Here is an 18,562-nt window from a genome sequence, read left to right as displayed (position 1 = left end):
AGGGTCACCTGAGAACTACAGGTGGATGAGGTTTAATCAGGGTTGGAAGTAAAATCTCCAGGACTGCAGCACTTCTGGACCGGCATTGCCGACCCCTGTACTACGCTAAAGACGAGCATACACTGTGCCATTTCAGCACAGTCGTGGCTAAATGCCAACCTACACTTAACGAGTAAATCCCATGCGACGTGAAGCCAAAGCTCACGAATTGCATGCTCACACTCTACCAGGGGTCTCCGACCCTGCTCCTGGTGAGCTTCCGCCCTGCAGATTTTAGCTCCAACCCCAATGAAACATAGCTGAAGCAGCTTATCAAGGTTTTCAGGGTTGCTTGATAATTACAGAGAGGTGTGTTGGAGGTGTGTTGAAACTGAAGTCTGCAGGAAGGTAGCCGACCAGAAGCAGGTTTGGAGATACCTGCACAATTCGGTCAGATCGCAGAGCTGCGACTTGACTGCTCACACTTCACGTCTGAAACAAATCGGTGAGATACCCGAACTAAGAAGTGTGTGGCTGTTTGCCAGTTTCAGAATCAGCATCCATGCATTCCTGGGAAATGCGCCGCTTTTCTCATACAGTTTGTGCGGTTCCTTCAAGCGATCGCAAAATATGTGGCAAAATCCGTTTATACAACCAAGTACCACAGCGTGTAGGTTTCTGTAGTGTAGTGGTTATCACGTTCGCCTCACACGTGAAAGGTCCTTGGTTCGAAACCGGGCAGAAACAGCGTGTTCCTTTTGATACGCTGCAAGTTAAAAGCCTCTCTTGAGACACGTTACTCCTTGTGTCATGAAGCACTTTTAAAGTTACACACAGTTCCGCCCATCACATTCGCTTCACGCGTGAAAGGTGGCCAGTTCGCAAGTGGGCGAAAAGCATTGCCCCTTTGGGGAGTGTTGCACAGAGAGAAAATGTGTGGCTAAATCTATCAAAATAACCAAAGAATCCACACGAACAGGTTTCTGTGGTGTTGTGGTTATCACAAAAAGTCCTCGGTTCGACTGAAACACTTTGTTAGAGATATGACAGGGTTTTGGTCATGTTAATTTAAGTAGCTCAACAGTTACATCAGTTTGATGCACGTTATTTTAAACCTGATCGTCGGTTAGTGTTAGTTGAACGTAAGACAGGAAAGTGTACTGAGGTTTAGTCAACATTACCCAGCCAGTTGGCTGTGTAGACAAGCCAATGAAAACCTCTTGTTCCCTTTACATAAAGTCTTGAATGTCTCGTTTGTTTTTTGTCTGTTTCATGTTGAAATCCGTTGAAAACAATTTTGAAAAAGAACCCCAATCAAATAAAGGTCAATCCTTGATAATATCTCTAAACATGTCTAAGGCGATGGATTGCTCATGCACAGTTCTCTTCAGGCGTTTACCTTCCGTTAGGCCAAAATGAACACTTTCAAAAAGGTAACGTTTAATTAAATCAACAACGGAAACTATTTGATTCACACTACTACGTACTTGCTGGTAATTTAGGAATCGCACAATGCCGAACCGCAGGGGTTACGACAAAGTTTCACGTGACGAGGTGGCCGAGTGGTTAAGGCGATGGACTGCTAATCCATTGTGCTCTGCACGCGTGGGTTCGAATCCCATCCTCGTCGTCTGTCTGTCGTTGTGAAGTTGAACTGTCTTTAACATGCCACATTGCCGATGGTTACGTTGTTTCCCACACCTCTAGGAGTAGAGAAATCAGTGTGTTTTCTTTTCACCAGTTTTGAAGTGCTTACTCGCCAGAGTCTCTGGCGGACACTTGAGTGTTTTCAGACTCTAAAGTCCATGCTTTGTGCCAACTGTCTAGAAAGTGGTAAAGACAGGGTTGAGTGGTTCCTTTGTTGATGTTTGATGAAAGAGGAACAAAACAGTAATCATAACAACTGAAAAACATTAGCGGAATGGTTAAAAACATACGTTTTCTCTAGCACAATTTCTATAGGTCAGTGCTAAAGCGTTGAAACGCAAATAGGGCAGTCTAACGGTTCACTTGGACATTATCACGACAGCTTTAACTGTGGTGAAGTATAACACATGATGCTTTTTCAATTCTTCAGCCACATGTCTTCTGTGAGGGGGTATAGCTCAGTGGTAGAGCATTTGAGGTCCCCGGTTCAAATCCGGGTGCCCCCTTGGCTATACGTCTGTCGTTTGGCGCGCTAATATTTCTTACTCAAAGTTCATCCTGGATCCTTTTAACATAGGGGTAGGCAAACGTCGGTCCTGGAGTGCAGCAGTCCTGCAGAATTTAGCTCCAGCTCAAATCAAGCACACATGAACAGGCTAACCAAGGTCTAAAGGGTCACCTGAGAACTACAGGTGGATGAGGTTTAATCAGGGTTGGAAGTAAAATCTCCAGGACTGCAGCACTTCTGGACCGGCATTGCCGACCCCTGTACTACGCTAAAGACGAGCATACACTGTGCCATTTCAGCACAGTCGTGGCTAAATGCCAACCTACACTTAACGAGTAAATCCCATGCGACGTGAAGCCAAAGCTCACGAATTGCATGCTCACACTCTACCAGGGGTCTCCGACCCTGCTCCTGGTGAGCTTCCGCCCTGCAGATTTTAGCTCCAACCCCAATGAAACATAGCTGAAGCAGCTTATCAAGGTTTTCAGGGTTGCTTGATAATTACAGAGAGGTGTGTTGGAGGTGTGTTGAAACTGAAGTCTGCAGGAAGGTAGCCGACCAGAAGCAGGTTTGGAGATACCTGCACAATTCGGTAAGATCGCAGAGCTGCGACTTGACTGCTCACACTTCACGTCTGAAACAAATCGGTGAGATACCCGAACTAAGAAGTGTGTGGCTGTTTGCCAGTTTCAGAATCAGCATCCATGCACTCCTGGGAAATGCGCCACCTTTCTCATACAGTTTGTGCGGTTCCTTCAAGCGATCGCAAAATATGTGGCAAAATCCGTTTATACAACCAAGTACCACAGCGTGTAGGTTTCTGTAGTGTAGTGGTTATCACGTTCGCCTCACACGCGAAAGGTCCTCGTTTCGAAACCAGGCAGAAACAGCGTGTCCCTTTTGATACGCTGCAAGTTAAAAGCCTCTCTTGAGACACGTTACTCCTTGTGTCATGAAGCACTTTTAAAGTTACACACAGTTCCGCCCATCACATTCGCTTCACGCGTGAAAGGTGGCCAGTTCGCATGTGGGCGAAAAGCATTGCCCCTTTGGGGAGTGTTGCACAGAGAGAAAATGTGTGGCTAAATCTATCAAAATAACCAAAGAATCCACACGAACAGGTTTCTGTGGTGTTGTGGTTATCACAAAAAGTCCTCGGTTCGACTGAAACACTTTGTTAGAGATATGACAGGGTTTTGGTCATGTTAATTTAAGTACCTCAACAGTTAAATCAGTTTGATGCACGTTATTTTAAACCTGATCGTCGGTTAGTGTTAGTTGAACGTAAGACAGGAAAGTGTACTGAGGTTTAGTCAACATTACCCAGCCAGTTGGCTGTGTAGACAAGCCAATGAAAACCTCTTGTTCCCTTTACATAAAGTCTTGAATGTCTCGTTTGTTTTTTGTCTGTTTCATGTTGAAATCCGTTGAAAACAATTTTGAAAAAGAACCCCAATCAAATAAAGGTCAATCCTTGATAATATCTCTAAACATGTCTAAGGCGATGGATTGCTCATGCACAGTTCTCTTCAGGCGTTTACCTTCCGTTAGGCCAAAATGAACACTTTCAAAAAGGTAACGTTTAATTAAATCAACAACGGAAACTATTTGATTCACACTACTACGTACTTGCTGGTAATTTAGGAATCGCACAATGCCGAACCGCAGGGGTTCCGACAAAGTTTCACGTGACGAGGTGGCCGAGTGGTTAAGGCGATGGACTGCTAATCCATTGTGCTCTGCACGCGTGGGTTCGAATCCCATCCTCGTCGTCTGTCTGTTGTTGTGAAGTTGAACTGTCTTTAACATGCCACATTGCCGATGGTTACGTTGTTTCCCACACCTCTAGGAGTAGAGAAATCAGTGTGTTTTCTTTTCACCAGTTTTGAAGTGCTTACTCGCCAGAGTCTCTGGCGGACACTTGAGTGTTTTCAGACTCTAAAGTCCATGCTTTGTGCCAACTGTCTAGAAAGTGGTAAAGACAGGGTTGAGTGGTTCCTTTGTTGATGTTTGATGAAAGAGGAACAAAACAGTAATCATAACAACTGAAAAACATTAGCGGAATGGTTAAAAACATACGTTTTCTCTAGCACAATTTCTATAGGTCAGTGCTAAAGCGTTGAAACGCAAATAGGGCAGTCTAACGGTTCACTTGGACATTATCACGACAGCTTTAACTGTGGTGAAGTATAACACATGATGCTTTTTCAATTCTTCAGCCACATGTCTTCTGTGAGGGGGTATAGCTCAGTGGTAGAGCATTTGAGGTCCCCGGTTCAAATCCGGGTGCCCCCTTGGCTATACGTCTGTCGTTTGGCGCGCTAATATTTCTTACTCAAAGTTCATCCTGGATCCTTTTAACATAGGGGTAGGCAAACGTCGGTCCTGGAGTGCAGCAGTCCTGCAGAATTTAGCTCCAGCTCAAATCAAGCACACATGAACAGGCTAACCAAGGTCTAAAGGGTCACCTGAGAACTACAGGTGGATGAGGTTTAATCAGGGTTGGAAGTAAAATCTCCAGGACTGCAGCACTTCTGGACCGGCATTGCCGACCCCTGTACTACGCTAAAGACGAGCATACACTGTGCCATTTCAGCACAGTCGTGGCTAAATGCCAACCTACACTTAACGAGTAAATCCCATGCGACGTGAAGCCAAAGCTCACGAATTGCATGCTCACACTCTACCAGGGGTCTCCGACCCTGCTCCTGGTGAGCTTCCGCCCTGCAGATTTTAGCTCCAACCCCAATGAAACATAGCTGAAGCAGCTTATCAAGGTTTTCAGGGTTGCTTGATAATTACAGAGAGGTGTGTTGAAACTGAAGTCTGCAGGAAGGTAGCCGACCAGAAACAGGTTTGGAGATACCTGCACAATTCGGTAAGATCGCAGAGCTGCGACTTGACTGCTCACACTTCACGTCTGAAACAAATCGGTGAGATACCCGAACTAAGAAGTGTGTGGCTGTTTGCCAGTTTCAGAATCAGCATCCATGCATTCCTGGGAAATGCGCCACCTTTCTCATACAGTTTGTGCGGTTCCTTCAAGCGATCGCAAAATATGTGGCAAAATCCGTTTATACAACCAAGTACCACAGCGTGTAGGTTTCTGTAGTGTAGTGGTTATCACGTTCGCCTCACACGCGAAAGGTCCTCGGTTCGAAACCGGGCAGAAACAGCGTGTCACTTTTGATACGCTGCAAGTTAAAAGCCTCTCTTGAGACACGTTACTCCTTGTGTCATGAAGGACTTTTAAAGTTACACACAGTTCCGCCCATCACATTCGCTTCACGCGTGAAAGGTGGCCAGTTCGCATGTGGGCGAAAAGCATTGCCCCTTTGGGGAGTGTTGCACAGAGAGAAAATGTGTGGCTAAATCTATCAAAATAACCAAAGAATCCACACGAACAGGTTTCTGTGGTGTTGTGGTTATCACAAAAAGTCCTCGGTTCGACTGAAACACTTTGTTAGAGATATGACAGGGTTTTGGTCATGTTCATTTAAGTACCTCAACAGTTACATCAGTTTGATGCACGTTATTTTAAACCTGATCGTCGGTTAGTGTTAGTTGAACGTAAGACAGGAAAGTGTACTGAGGTTTAGTCAACATTACCCAGCCAGTTGGCTGTGTAGACAAGCCAATGAAAACCTCTTGTTCCCTTTACATAAAGTCTTGAATGTCTCGTTTGTTTTTTGTCTGTTTCATGTTGAAATCCGTTGAAAACAATTTTGAAAAAGAACCCCAATCAAATAAAGGTCAATCCTTGATAATATCTCTAAACATGTCTAAGGCGATGGATTGCTCATGCACAGTTCTCTTCAGGCGTTTACCTTCCGTTAGGCCAAAATGAACACTTTCAAAAAGGTAACGTTTAATTAAATCAACAACGGAAACTATTTGATTCACACTACTACGTACTTGCTGGTAATTTAGGAATCGCACAATGCCGAACCGCAGGGGTTACGACAAAGTTTCACGTGACGAGGTGGCCGAGTGGTTAAGGCGATGGACTGCTAATCCATTGTGCTCTGCACGCGTGGGTTCGAATCCCATCCTCGTCGTCTGTCTGTCGTTGTGAAGTTGAACTGTCTTTAACATGCCACATTGCCGATGGTTACGTTGTTTCCCACACCTCTAGGAGTAGAGAAATCAGTGTGTTTTCTTTTCACCAGTTTTGAAGTGCTTACTCGCCAGAGTCTCTGGCGGACACTTGAGTGTTTTCAGACTCTAAAGTCCATGCTTTGTGCCAACTGTCTAGAAAGTGGTAAAGACAGGGTTGAGTGGTTCCTTTGTTGATGTTTGATGAAAGAGGAACAAAACAGTAATCATAACAACTGAAAAACATTAGCGGAATGGTTAAAAACATACGTTTTCTCTAGCACAATTTCTATAGGTCAGTGCTAAAGCGTTGAAACGCAAATAGGGCAGTCTAACGGTTCACTTGGACATTATCACGACAGCTTTAACTGTGGTGAAGTATAACACATGATGCTTTTTCAATTCTTCAGCCACATGTCTTCTGTGAGGGGGTATAGCTCAGTGGTAGAGCATTTGAGGTCCCCGGTTCAAATCCGGGTGCCCCCTTGGCTATACGTCTGTCGTTTGGCGCGCTAATATTTCTTACTCAAAGTTCATCCTGGATCCTTTTAACATAGGGGTAGGCAAACGTCGGTCCTGGAGTGCAGCAGTCCTGCAGAATTTAGCTCCAGCTCAAATCAAGCACACATGAACAGGCTAACCAAGGTCTAAAGGGTCACCTGAGAACTACAGGTGGATGAGGTTTAATCAGGGTTGGAAGTAAAATCTCCAGGACTGCAGCACTTCTGGACCGGCATTGCCGACCCCTGTACTACGCTAAAGACGAGCATACACTGTGCCATTTCAGCACAGTCGTGGCTAAATGCCAACCTACACTTAACGAGTAAATCCCATGCGACGTGAAGCCAAAGCTCACGAATTGCATGCTCACACTCTACCAGGGGTCTCCGACCCTGCTCCTGGTGAGCTTCCGCCCTGCAGATTTTAGCTCCAACCCCAATGAAACATAGCTGAAGCAGCTTATCAAGGTTTTCAGGGTTGCTTGATAATTACAGAGAGGTGTGTTGGAGGTGTGTTGAAACTGAAGTCTGCAGGAAGGTAGCCGACCAGAAGCAGGTTTGGAGATACCTGCACAATTCGGTAAGATCGCAGAGCTGCGACTTGACTGCTCACACTTCACGTCTGAAACAAATCGGTGAGATACCCGAACTAAGAAGTGTGTGGCTGTTTGCCAGTTTCAGAATCAGCATCCATGCACTCCTGGGAAATGCGCCACCTTTCTCATACAGTTTGTGCGGTTCCTTCAAGCGATCGCAAAATATGTGGCAAAATCCGTTTATACAACCAAGTACCACAGCGTGTAGGTTTCTGTAGTGTAGTGGTTATCACGTTCGCCTCACACGTGAAAGGTCCTTGGTTCGAAACCGGGCAGAAACAGCGTGTTCCTTTTGATACGCTGCAAGTTAAAAGCCTCTCTTGAGACACGTTACTCCTTGTGTCATGAAGCACTTTTAAAGTTACACACAGTTCCGCCCATCACATTCGCTTCACGCGTGAAAGGTGGCCAGTTCGCAAGTGGGCGAAAAGCATTGCCCCTTTGGGGAGTGTTGCACAGAGAGAAAATGTGTGGCTAAATCTATCAAAATAACCAAAGAATCCACACGAACAGGTTTCTGTGGTGTTGTGGTTATCACAAAAAGTCCTCGGTTCGACTGAAACACTTTGTTAGAGATATGACAGGGTTTTGGTCATGTTAATTTAAGTAGCTCAACAGTTACATCAGTTTGATGCACGTTATTTTAAACCTGATCGTCGGTTAGTGTTAGTTGAACGTAAGACAGGAAAGTGTACTGAGGTTTAGTCAACATTACCCAGCCAGTTGGCTGTGTAGACAAGCCAATGAAAACCTCTTGTTCCCTTTACATAAAGTCTTGAATGTCTCGTTTGTTTTTTGTCTGTTTCATGTTGAAATCCGTTGAAAACAATTTTGAAAAAGAACCCCAATCAAATAAAGGTCAATCCTTGATAATATCTCTAAACATGTCTAAGGCGATGGATTGCTCATGCACAGTTCTCTTCAGGCGTTTACCTTCCGTTAGGCCAAAATGAACACTTTCAAAAAGGTAACGTTTAATTAAATCAACAACGGAAACTATTTGATTCACACTACTACGTACTTGCTGGTAATTTAGGAATCGCACAATGCCGAACCGCAGGGGTTACGACAAAGTTTCACGTGACGAGGTGGCCGAGTGGTTAAGGCGATGGACTGCTAATCCATTGTGCTCTGCACGCGTGGGTTCGAATCCCATCCTCGTCGTCTGTCTGTCGTTGTGAAGTTGAACTGTCTTTAACATGCCACATTGCCGATGGTTACGTTGTTTCCCACACCTCTAGGAGTAGAGAAATCAGTGTGTTTTCTTTTCACCAGTTTTGAAGTGCTTACTCGCCAGAGTCTCTGGCGGACACTTGAGTGTTTTCAGACTCTAAAGTCCATGCTTTGTGCCAACTGTCTAGAAAGTGGTAAAGACAGGGTTGAGTGGTTCCTTTGTTGATGTTTGATGAAAGAGGAACAAAACAGTAATCATAACAACTGAAAAACATTAGCGGAATGGTTAAAAACATACGTTTTCTCTAGCACAATTTCTATAGGTCAGTGCTAAAGCGTTGAAACGCAAATAGGGCAGTCTAACGGTTCACTTGGACATTATCACGACAGCTTTAACTGTGGTGAAGTATAACACATGATGCTTTTTCAATTCTTCAGCCACATGTCTTCTGTGAGGGGGTATAGCTCAGTGGTAGAGCATTTGAGGTCCCCGGTTCAAATCCGGGTGCCCCCTTGGCTATACGTCTGTCGTTTGGCGCGCTAATATTTCTTACTTAAAGTTCATCCTGGATCCTTTTAACATAGGGGTAGGCAAACGTCGGTCCTGGAGTGCAGCAGTCCTGCAGAATTTAGCTCCAGCTCAAATCAAGCACACATGAACAGGCTAACCAAGGTCTAAAGGGTCACCTGAGAACTACAGGTGGATGAGGTTTAATCAGGGTTGGAAGTAAAATCTCCAGGACTGCAGCACTTCTGGACCGGCATTGCCGACCCCTGTACTACGCTAAAGACGAGCATACACTGTGCCATTTCAGCACAGTCGTGGCTAAATGCCAACCTACACTTAACGAGTAAATCCCATGCGACGTGAAGCCAAAGCTCACGAATTGCATGCTCACACTCTACCAGGGGTCTCCGACCCTGCTCCTGGTGAGCTTCCGCCCTGCAGATTTTAGCTCCAACCCCAATGAAACATAGCTGAAGCAGCTTATCAAGGTTTTCAGGGTTGCTTGATAATTACAGAGAGGTGTGTTGGAGGTGTGTTGAAACTGAAGTCTGCAGGAAGGTAGCCGACCAGAAGCAGGTTTGGAGATACCTGCACAATTCGGTAAGATCGCAGAGCTGCGACTTGACTGCTCACACTTCACGTCTGAAACAAATCGGTGAGATACCCGAACTAAGAAGTGTGTGGCTGTTTGCCAGTTTCAGAATCAGCATCCATGCACTCCTGGGAAATGCGCCACCTTTCTCATACAGTTTGTGCGGTTCCTTCAAGCGATCGCAAAATATGTGGCAAAATCCGTTTATACAACCAAGTACCACAGCGTGTAGGTTTCTGTAGTGTAGTGGTTATCACGTTCGCCTCACACGCGAAAGGTCCTCGTTTCGAAACCAGGCAGAAACAGCGTGTCCCTTTTGATACGCTGCAAGTTAAAAGCCTCTCTTGAGACACGTTACTCCTTGTGTCATGAAGCACTTTTAAAGTTACACACAGTTCCGCCCATCACATTCGCTTCACGCGTGAAAGGTGGCCAGTTCGCATGTGGGCGAAAAGCATTGCCCCTTTGGGGAGTGTTGCACAGAGAGAAAATGTGTGGCTAAATCTATCAAAATAACCAAAGAATCCACACGAACAGGTTTCTGTGGTGTTGTGGTTATCACAAAAAGTCCTCGGTTCGACTGAAACACTTTGTTAGAGATATGACAGGGTTTTGGTCATGTTAATTTAAGTACCTCAACAGTTAAATCAGTTTGATGCACGTTATTTTAAACCTGATCGTCGGTTAGTGTTAGTTGAACGTAAGACAGGAAAGTGTACTGAGGTTTAGTCAACATTACCCAGCCAGTTGGCTGTGTAGACAAGCCAATGAAAACCTCTTGTTCCCTTTACATAAAGTCTTGAATGTCTCGTTTGTTTTTTGTCTGTTTCATGTTGAAATCCGTTGAAAACAATTTTGAAAAAGAACCCCAATCAAATAAAGGTCAATCCTTGATAATATCTCTAAACATGTCTAAGGCGATGGATTGCTCATGCACAGTTCTCTTCAGGCGTTTACCTTCCGTTAGGCCAAAATGAACACTTTCAAAAAGGTAACGTTTAATTAAATCAACAACGGAAACTATTTGATTCACACTACTACGTACTTGCTGGTAATTTAGGAATCGCACAATGCCGAACCGCAGGGGTTCCGACAAAGTTTCACGTGACGAGGTGGCCGAGTGGTTAAGGCGATGGACTGCTAATCCATTGTGCTCTGCACGCGTGGGTTCGAATCCCATCCTCGTCGTCTGTCTGTTGTTGTGAAGTTGAACTGTCTTTAACATGCCACATTGCCGATGGTTACGTTGTTTCCCACACCTCTAGGAGTAGAGAAATCAGTGTGTTTTCTTTTCACCAGTTTTGAAGTGCTTACTCGCCAGAGTCTCTGGCGGACACTTGAGTGTTTTCAGACTCTAAAGTCCATGCTTTGTGCCAACTGTCTAGAAAGTGGTAAAGACAGGGTTGAGTGGTTCCTTTGTTGATGTTTGATGAAAGAGGAACAAAACAGTAATCATAACAACTGAAAAACATTAGCGGAATGGTTAAAAACATACGTTTTCTCTAGCACAATTTCTATAGGTCAGTGCTAAAGCGTTGAAACGCAAATAGGGCAGTCTAACGGTTCACTTGGACATTATCACGACAGCTTTAACTGTGGTGAAGTATAACACATGATGCTTTTTCAATTCTTCAGCCACATGTCTTCTGTGAGGGGGTATAGCTCAGTGGTAGAGCATTTGAGGTCCCCGGTTCAAATCCGGGTGCCCCCTTGGCTATACGTCTGTCGTTTGGCGCGCTAATATTTCTTACTCAAAGTTCATCCTGGATCCTTTTAACATAGGGGTAGGCAAACGTCGGTCCTGGAGTGCAGCAGTCCTGCAGAATTTAGCTCCAGCTCAAATCAAGCACACATGAACAGGCTAACCAAGGTCTAAAGGGTCACCTGAGAACTACAGGTGGATGAGGTTTAATCAGGGTTGGAAGTAAAATCTCCAGGACTGCAGCACTTCTGGACCGGCATTGCCGACCCCTGTACTACGCTAAAGACGAGCATACACTGTGCCATTTCAGCACAGTCGTGGCTAAATGCCAACCTACACTTAACGAGTAAATCCCATGCGACGTGAAGCCAAAGCTCACGAATTGCATGCTCACACTCTACCAGGGGTCTCCGACCCTGCTCCTGGTGAGCTTCCGCCCTGCAGATTTTAGCTCCAACCCCAATGAAACATAGCTGAAGCAGCTTATCAAGGTTTTCAGGGTTGCTTGATAATTACAGAGAGGTGTGTTGGAGGTGTGTTGAAACTGAAGTCTGCAGGAAGGTAGCCGACCAGAAGCAGGTTTGGAGATACCTGCACAATTCGGTCAGATCGCAGAGCTGCGACTTGACTGCTCACACTTCACGTCTGAAACAAATCGGTGAGATACCCGAACTAAGAAGTGTGTGGCTGTTTGCCAGTTTCAGAATCAGCATCCATGCATTCCTGGGAAATGCGCCACCTTTCTCATACAGTTTGTGCGGTTCCTTCAAGCGATCGCAAAATATGTGGCAAAATCCGTTTATACAACCAAGTACCACAGCGTGTAGGTTTCTGTAGTGTAGTGGTTATCACGTTCGCCTCACACGCGAAAGGTCCTCGGTTCGAAACCGGGCAGAAACAGCGCGTCCCTTTTGATACGCTGCAAGTTAAAAGCCTCTCTTGAGACACGTTACTCCTTGTGTCATGAAGCACTTTTAAAGTTACACACAGTTCCGCCCATCACATTCGCTTCACGCGTGAAAGGTGGCCAGTTCGCAAGTGGGCGAAAAGCATTGCCCCTTTGGGGAGTGTTGCACAGAGAGAAAATGTGTGGCTAAATCTATCAAAATAACCAAAGAATCCACACGAACAGGTTTCTGTGGTGTTGTGGTTATCAAAAAAAGTCCTCGGTTCGACTGAAACACTTTGTTAGAGATATGACAGGGTTTTGGTCATGTTAATTTAAGTAGCTCAACAGTTACATCAGTTTGATGCACGTTATTTTAAACCTGATCGTCGGTTAGTGTTAGTTGAACGTAAGACAGGAAAGTGTACTGAGGTTTAGTCAACATTACCCAGCCAGTTGGCTGTGTAGACAAGCCAATGAAAACCTCTTGTTCCCTTTACATAAAGTCTTGAATGTCTCGTTTGTTTTTTGTCTGTTTCATGTTGAAATCCGTTGAAAACAATTTTGAAAAAGAACCCCAATCAAATAAAGGTCAATCCTTGATAATATCTCTAAACATGTCTAAGGCGATGGATTGCTCATGCACAGTTCTCTTCAGGCGTTTACCTTCCGTTAGGCCAAAATGAACACTTTCAAAAAGGTAACGTTTAATTAAATCAACAACGGAAACTATTTGATTCACACTACTACGTACTTGCTGGTAATTTAGGAATCGCACAATGCCGAACCGCAGGGGTTCCGACAAAGTTTCACGTGACGAGGTGGCCGAGTGGTTAAGGCGATGGACTGCTAATCCATTGTGCTCTGCACGCGTGGGTTCGAATCCCATCCTCGTCGTCTGTCTGTCGTTGTGAAGTTGAACTGTCTTTAACATGCCACATTGCCGATGGTTACGTTGTTTCCCACACCTCTAGGAGTAGAGAAATCAGTGTGTTTTCTTTTCACCAGTTTTGAAGTGCTTACTCGCCAGAGTCTCTGGCGGACACTTGAGTGTTTTCAGACTCTAAAGTCCATGCTTTCTGCCAACTGTCTAGAAAGTGGTAAAGACAGGGTTGAGTGGTTCCTTTGTTGATGTTTGATGAAAGAGGAACAAAACAGTAATCATAACAACTGAAAAACATTAGCGGAATGGTTAAAAACATACGTTTTCTCTAGCACAATTTCTATAGGTCAGTGCTAAAGCGTTGAAACGCAAATAGGGCAGTCTAACGGTTCACTTGGACATTATCACGACAGCTTTAACTGTGGTGAAGTATAACACATGATGCTTTTTCAATTCTTCAGCCACATGTCTTCTGTGAGGGGGTATAGCTCAGTGGTAGAGCATTTGACTGCTCACACTTCACGTCTGAAACAAATCGGGTGCCCCCTTGGCTATACGCCTGTATGTCCGTCGTTTGGCGCGCTAATATTTCTTACTCAAAGTTCATCCTGGATCCTTTTAACATAGGGGTAGGCAAACGTCGGTCCTGGAGTGCAGCAGTCCTGCAGAGTTTAGCTCCAGCTCAAATCAAGCACACATGAACAGGCTAACCAAGGTCTAAAGGGTCACCTGAGAACTACAGGTGGATGAGGTTTAATCAGGGTTGGAAGTAAAATCTCCAGGACTGCAGCACTTCTGGACCGGCGTTGCCGACCCCTGTACTACGCTAAAGACGAGCATACACTGTGCCATTTCAGCACAGTCGTGGCTAAATGCCAACCTACAATTAACGAGTAAATCCCATGCGACGTGAAGCCAAAGCTCACGAATTGCATGCTCACACTCTACCAGGGGTCTCCGACCCTGCTCCTGGTGAGCTTCCGCCCTGCAGATTTTAGCTCCAACCCCAATGAAACATAGCTGAAGCAGCTTATCAAGGTTTTCAGGGTTGCTTGATAATTACAGAGAGGTGTGTTGGAGGTGTGTTAAAACTGAAGTCTGCAGGAAGGTAGCCGACCAGAAGCAGGTTTGGAGATACCTGCACAATTCGGTCAGATCGCAGAGCTGCGACTTGACTGCTCACACTTCACGTCTGAAACAAATCGGTGAGATACCCGAACTAAGAAGTGTGTGGCTGTTTGCCAGTTTCAGAATCAGCATCCATGCATTCCTGGGAAATGCGCCGCCTTTCTCATACAGTTTGTGCGGTTCCTTCAAGCGATCGCAAAATATGTGGCAAAATCCGTTTATACAACCAAGTACCACAGCATGTAGGTTTCTGTAGTGTGGTGGTTATCACGTTCGCCTCACACGCGAAAGGTCCTCGGTTCGAAACCGGGCAGAAACAGCGCGTCCCTTTTGATACGCTGCAAGTTAAAAGCCTCTCTTGAGACACGTTACTCCTTGTGTCATGAAGCACTTTTAAAGTTACACACAGTTCCGCCCATCACATTCGCTTCACGCGTGAAAGGTGGCCAGTTCGCAAGTGGGCGAAAAGCATTGCCCCTTTGGGGAGTGTTGCACAGAGAGAAAATGTGTGGCTAAATCTATCAAAATAACCAAAGAATCCACACGAACAGGTTTCTGTGGTGTTGTGGTTATCACAAAAAGTCCTCGGTTCGACTGAAACACTTTGTTAGAGATATGACAGGGTTTTGGTCATGTTAATTTAAGTACCTCAACAGTTACATCAGTTTGATGCACGTTATTTTAAACCTGATCGTCGGTTAGTGTTAGTTGAACGTAAGACAGGAAAGTGTACTGAGGTTTAGTCAACATTACCCAGCCAGTTGGCTGTGTAGACAAGCCAATGAAAACCTCTTGTTCCCTTTACATAAAGTCTTGAATGTCTCGTTTGTTTTTTGTCTGTTTCATGTTGAAATCTGTTGAAAACAATTTTGAAAAAGAACCCCAATCAAATAAAGGTCAATCCTTGATAATATCTCTAAACATGTCTAAGGCGATGGATTGCTCATGCACAGTTCTCTTCAGGCGTTTACCTTCCGTTAGGCCAAAATGAACACTTTCAAAAAGGTAACGTTTAATTAAATCAACAACGGAAACTATTTGATTCACACTACTACGTACTTGCTGGTAATTTAGGAATCGCACAATGCCCAACCGCAGGGGTTACGACAAAGTTTCACGTGACGAGGTGGCCGAGTGGTTAAGGCGATGGACTGCTAATCCATTGTGCTCTGCACGCGTGGGTTCGAATCCCATCCTCGTCGTCTGTCTGTCGTTGTGAAGTTGAACTGTCTTTAACATGCCACATTGGCGATGGTTACGTTGTTTCCCACACCTCTAGGAGTAGAGAAATCAGTGTGTTTTCTTTTCAACAGTTTTGAAGTGCTTACTCGCCAGAGTCTCTGGCGGACACTTGAGTGTTTTCAGACTCTAAAGTCCATGCTTTGTGCCAACTGTCTAGAAAGTGGTAAAGACAGGGTTGAGTGGTTCCTTTGTTGATGTTTGATGAAAGAGGAACAAAACAGTAATCATAACAACTGAAAAACATTAGCGGAATGGTTAAAAACATACGTTTTCTCTAGCACAATTTCTATAGGTCAGTGCTAAAGCGTTGAAACGCAAATAGGGCAGTCTAACGGTTCACTTGGACATTATCACGACAGCTTTAACTGTGGTGAAGTATAACACATGATGCTTTTTCAATTCTTCAGCCACATGTCTTCTTTGAGGGGGTATAGCTCAGTGGTAGAGCATTTGACTGCAGATCAAGAGGTCCCCGCTTCAAATCCGGGTGCCCCCTTGGCTATACGCCTGTATGTCCGTCGTTTGGCGTGCTAATATTTCTTACTCAAAGTTCATCCTGGATCCTTTTAACATAGGGGTAGGCAAACGTCGGTCCTGGAGTGCAGCAGTCCTGCAGAGTTTAGCTCCAGCTCAAATCAAGCACACATGAACAGGCTAACCAAGGTCTAAAGGGTCCCCTGAGAACTACAGGTGGATGAGGTTTAATCAGGGTTGGAAGTAAAATCTCCAGGACTGCAGCACTTCTGGACCGGCGTTGCCGACCCCTGTACTACGCTAAAGACGAGCATACACTGTGCCATTTCAGCACAGTCGTGGCTAAATGCCAACCTACACTTAACGAGTAAATCCCATGCGACGTGAAGCCAAAGCTCACGAATTGCATGCTCACACTCTACCAGATTTTAGCTCCAACCCCAATGAAACATAGCTGAAGCAGCTTATCAAGGTTTTCAGGGTTGCTTGATAATTACAGAGAGGTGTGTTGGAGGTGTGTTGAAACTGAAGTCTGCAGGAAGGTAGCCGACCAGAAGCAGGTTTGGAGATACCTGCACAATTCGGTCAGATCGCAGAGCTGCGACTTGACTGCTCACACTTCACGTCTGAAACAAATCGGTGAGATACCCGAACTAAGAAGTGTGTGGCTGTTTGCCAGTTTCAGAATCAGCATCCATGCATTCCTGGGAAATGCGCCGCCTTTCTCATACAGTTTGTGCGGTTCCTTCAAGCGATCGCAAAATATGTGGCAAAATCCATTTATACAACCAAGTACCACAGCATGTAGGTTTCTGTAGTGTAGTGGTTATCACGTTCGCCTCACACGCGAAAGGTCCTCGGTTCGAAACCGGGCAGAAACAGCGCGTCCCTTTTGATACGCTGCAAGTTAAAAGCCTCTCTTGAGACACGTTACTCCTTGTGTCATGAAGCACTTTTAAAGTTACACACAGTTCCGCCCATCACATTCGCTTCACGCGTGAAAGGTGGCCAGTTCGCAAGTGGGCGAAAAGCATTGCCCCTTTGGGGAGTGTTGCACAGAGAGAAAATGTGTGGCTAAATCTATCAAAATAACCAAAGAATCCACACGAACAGGTTTCTGTGGTGTTGTGGTTATCACAAAAACTCCTCGGTTCGACTGAAACACTTTGTTAGAGATATGACAGGGTTTTGGTCATGTTAATTTAAGTACCTCAACAGTTACATCAGTTTGATGCACGTTATTTTAAACCTGATCGTCGGTTAGTGTTAGTTGAACGTAAGACAGGAAAGTGTACTGAGGTTTAGTCAACATTACCCAGCCAGTTGGCTGTGTAGACAAGCCAATGAAAACCTCTTGTTCCCTTTACATAAAGTCTTGAATGTCTCGTTTGTTTTTTGTCTGTTTCATGTTGAAATCCGTTGAAAACAATTTTGAAAAAGAACCCCAATCAAATAAAGGTCAATCCTTGATAATATCTCTAAACATGTCTAAGGCGATGGATTGCTCATGCACAGTTCTCTTCAGGCGTTTACCTTCCGTTAGGCCAAAATGAACACTTTCAAAAAGGTAACGTTTAATTAAATCAACAACGGAAACTATTTGATTCACACTACTACGTACTTGCTGGTAATTTAGGAATCGCACAATGCCCAACCGCAGGGGTTACGACAAAGTTTCACGTGACGAGGTGGCCGAGTGGTTAAGGCGATGGACTGCTAATCCATTGTGCTCTGCACGCGTGGGTTCGAATTCCATCCTCGTCGTCTGTCTGTCGTTGTGAAGTTGAACTGTCTTTAACATGCCACATTGGCGATGGTTACGTTGTTTCCCACACCTCTAGGAGTAGAGAAATCAGTGTGTTTTCTTTTCAACAGTTTTGAAGTGCTTACTCGCCAGAGTCTCTGGCGGACACTTGAGTGTTTTCAGACTCTAAAGTCCATGCTTTGTGCCAACTGTCTAGAAAGTGGTAAAGACAGGGTTGAGTGGTTCCTTTGTTGATGTTTGATGAAAGAGGAACAAAACAGTAATCATAACAACTGAAAAACATTAGCGGAATGGTTAAAAACATACGTTTTCTCTAGCACAATTTCTATAGGTCAGTGCTAAAGCGTTGAAACGCAAATAGGGCAGTCTAACGGTTCACTTGGACATTATCACGACAGCTTTAACTGTGGTGAAGTATAACACATGATGCTTTTTCAATTCTTCAGCCACATGTCTTCTTTGAGGGGGTATAGCTCAGTGGTAGAGCATTTGACTGCAGATCAAGAGGTCCCCGCTTCAAATCCGGGTGCCCCCTTGGCTATACGCCTGTATGTCCGTCGTTTGGCGCGCTAATATTTCTTACTCAAAGTTCATCCTGGATCCTTTTAACATAGGGGTAGGCAAACGTCGGTCCTGGAGTGCAGCAGTCCTGCAGAGTTTAGCTCCAGCTCAAATCAAGCACACATGAACAGGCTAACCAAGGTCTAAAGGGTCACCTGAGAACTACAGGTGGATGAGGTTTAATCAGGGTTGGAAGTAAAATCTCCAGGACTGCAGCACTTCTGGACCGGCGTTGCCGACCCCTGTACTACGCTAAAGACGAGCATACACTGTGCCATTTCAGCACAGTCGTGGCTAAATGCCAACCTACACTTAACGAGTAA

At 45.0% G+C, this 18,562-nt stretch overlaps 18 non-coding genes across 18 annotated transcripts; all 18 read left to right on the top strand.

Annotated features, from left to right (window-relative positions):
• The first annotated feature begins 653 nt into the window (after nucleotides 1-653).
• Nucleotides 654-726, top strand: trnav-cac (transfer RNA valine (anticodon CAC)). Its single transcript has one exon. It is a non-coding gene; the product is annotated as a tRNA-Val (tRNA).
• An 801-nt stretch (nucleotides 727-1,527) lies between these two features.
• Nucleotides 1,528-1,609, top strand: trnas-gcu (transfer RNA serine (anticodon GCU)). The gene has a single exon. It is a non-coding gene; the product is annotated as a tRNA-Ser (tRNA).
• Nucleotides 1,610-2,950: 1,341 nt separating this feature from the next.
• Nucleotides 2,951-3,023, top strand: trnav-cac (transfer RNA valine (anticodon CAC)). Its single transcript has one exon. It is a non-coding gene; the product is annotated as a tRNA-Val (tRNA).
• Nucleotides 3,024-3,824: 801 nt separating this feature from the next.
• trnas-gcu (transfer RNA serine (anticodon GCU)) lies at nucleotides 3,825-3,906 on the top strand. Its single transcript has one exon. It is a non-coding gene; the product is annotated as a tRNA-Ser (tRNA).
• Nucleotides 3,907-5,236: 1,330 nt separating this feature from the next.
• trnav-cac (transfer RNA valine (anticodon CAC)) lies at nucleotides 5,237-5,309 on the top strand. The gene has a single exon. It is a non-coding gene; the product is annotated as a tRNA-Val (tRNA).
• An 801-nt stretch (nucleotides 5,310-6,110) lies between these two features.
• trnas-gcu (transfer RNA serine (anticodon GCU)) lies at nucleotides 6,111-6,192 on the top strand. The gene has a single exon. It is a non-coding gene; the product is annotated as a tRNA-Ser (tRNA).
• Nucleotides 6,193-7,533: 1,341 nt separating this feature from the next.
• On the top strand, nucleotides 7,534-7,606 carry trnav-cac (transfer RNA valine (anticodon CAC)). The gene has a single exon. It is a non-coding gene; the product is annotated as a tRNA-Val (tRNA).
• Nucleotides 7,607-8,407: 801 nt separating this feature from the next.
• On the top strand, nucleotides 8,408-8,489 carry trnas-gcu (transfer RNA serine (anticodon GCU)). The gene has a single exon. It is a non-coding gene; the product is annotated as a tRNA-Ser (tRNA).
• Nucleotides 8,490-9,830: 1,341 nt separating this feature from the next.
• trnav-cac (transfer RNA valine (anticodon CAC)) lies at nucleotides 9,831-9,903 on the top strand. The gene has a single exon. It is a non-coding gene; the product is annotated as a tRNA-Val (tRNA).
• An 801-nt stretch (nucleotides 9,904-10,704) lies between these two features.
• trnas-gcu (transfer RNA serine (anticodon GCU)) lies at nucleotides 10,705-10,786 on the top strand. Its single transcript has one exon. It is a non-coding gene; the product is annotated as a tRNA-Ser (tRNA).
• A 1,341-nt stretch (nucleotides 10,787-12,127) lies between these two features.
• On the top strand, nucleotides 12,128-12,200 carry trnav-cac (transfer RNA valine (anticodon CAC)). Its single transcript has one exon. It is a non-coding gene; the product is annotated as a tRNA-Val (tRNA).
• An 801-nt stretch (nucleotides 12,201-13,001) lies between these two features.
• Nucleotides 13,002-13,083, top strand: trnas-gcu (transfer RNA serine (anticodon GCU)). The gene has a single exon. It is a non-coding gene; the product is annotated as a tRNA-Ser (tRNA).
• A 1,360-nt stretch (nucleotides 13,084-14,443) lies between these two features.
• Nucleotides 14,444-14,516, top strand: trnav-cac (transfer RNA valine (anticodon CAC)). Its single transcript has one exon. It is a non-coding gene; the product is annotated as a tRNA-Val (tRNA).
• An 801-nt stretch (nucleotides 14,517-15,317) lies between these two features.
• On the top strand, nucleotides 15,318-15,399 carry trnas-gcu (transfer RNA serine (anticodon GCU)). Its single transcript has one exon. It is a non-coding gene; the product is annotated as a tRNA-Ser (tRNA).
• Nucleotides 15,400-15,863: 464 nt separating this feature from the next.
• trnac-gca (transfer RNA cysteine (anticodon GCA)) lies at nucleotides 15,864-15,935 on the top strand. The gene has a single exon. It is a non-coding gene; the product is annotated as a tRNA-Cys (tRNA).
• Nucleotides 15,936-16,721: 786 nt separating this feature from the next.
• On the top strand, nucleotides 16,722-16,794 carry trnav-cac (transfer RNA valine (anticodon CAC)). Its single transcript has one exon. It is a non-coding gene; the product is annotated as a tRNA-Val (tRNA).
• An 801-nt stretch (nucleotides 16,795-17,595) lies between these two features.
• trnas-gcu (transfer RNA serine (anticodon GCU)) lies at nucleotides 17,596-17,677 on the top strand. The gene has a single exon. It is a non-coding gene; the product is annotated as a tRNA-Ser (tRNA).
• A 464-nt stretch (nucleotides 17,678-18,141) lies between these two features.
• Nucleotides 18,142-18,213, top strand: trnac-gca (transfer RNA cysteine (anticodon GCA)). The gene has a single exon. It is a non-coding gene; the product is annotated as a tRNA-Cys (tRNA).
• Nucleotides 18,214-18,562: the final 349 nt, after the last annotated feature.

Source organism: Paramisgurnus dabryanus, chromosome 14 (assembly GCF_030506205.2).
Source record: "Paramisgurnus dabryanus chromosome 14, PD_genome_1.1, whole genome shotgun sequence".
NCBI lineage: Eukaryota > Metazoa > Chordata > Actinopteri > Cypriniformes > Cobitidae > Paramisgurnus > Paramisgurnus dabryanus.
Note: the sequence above shows the minus strand (reverse complement) of the source record. Positions and strands in the feature narration are given on the sequence as shown.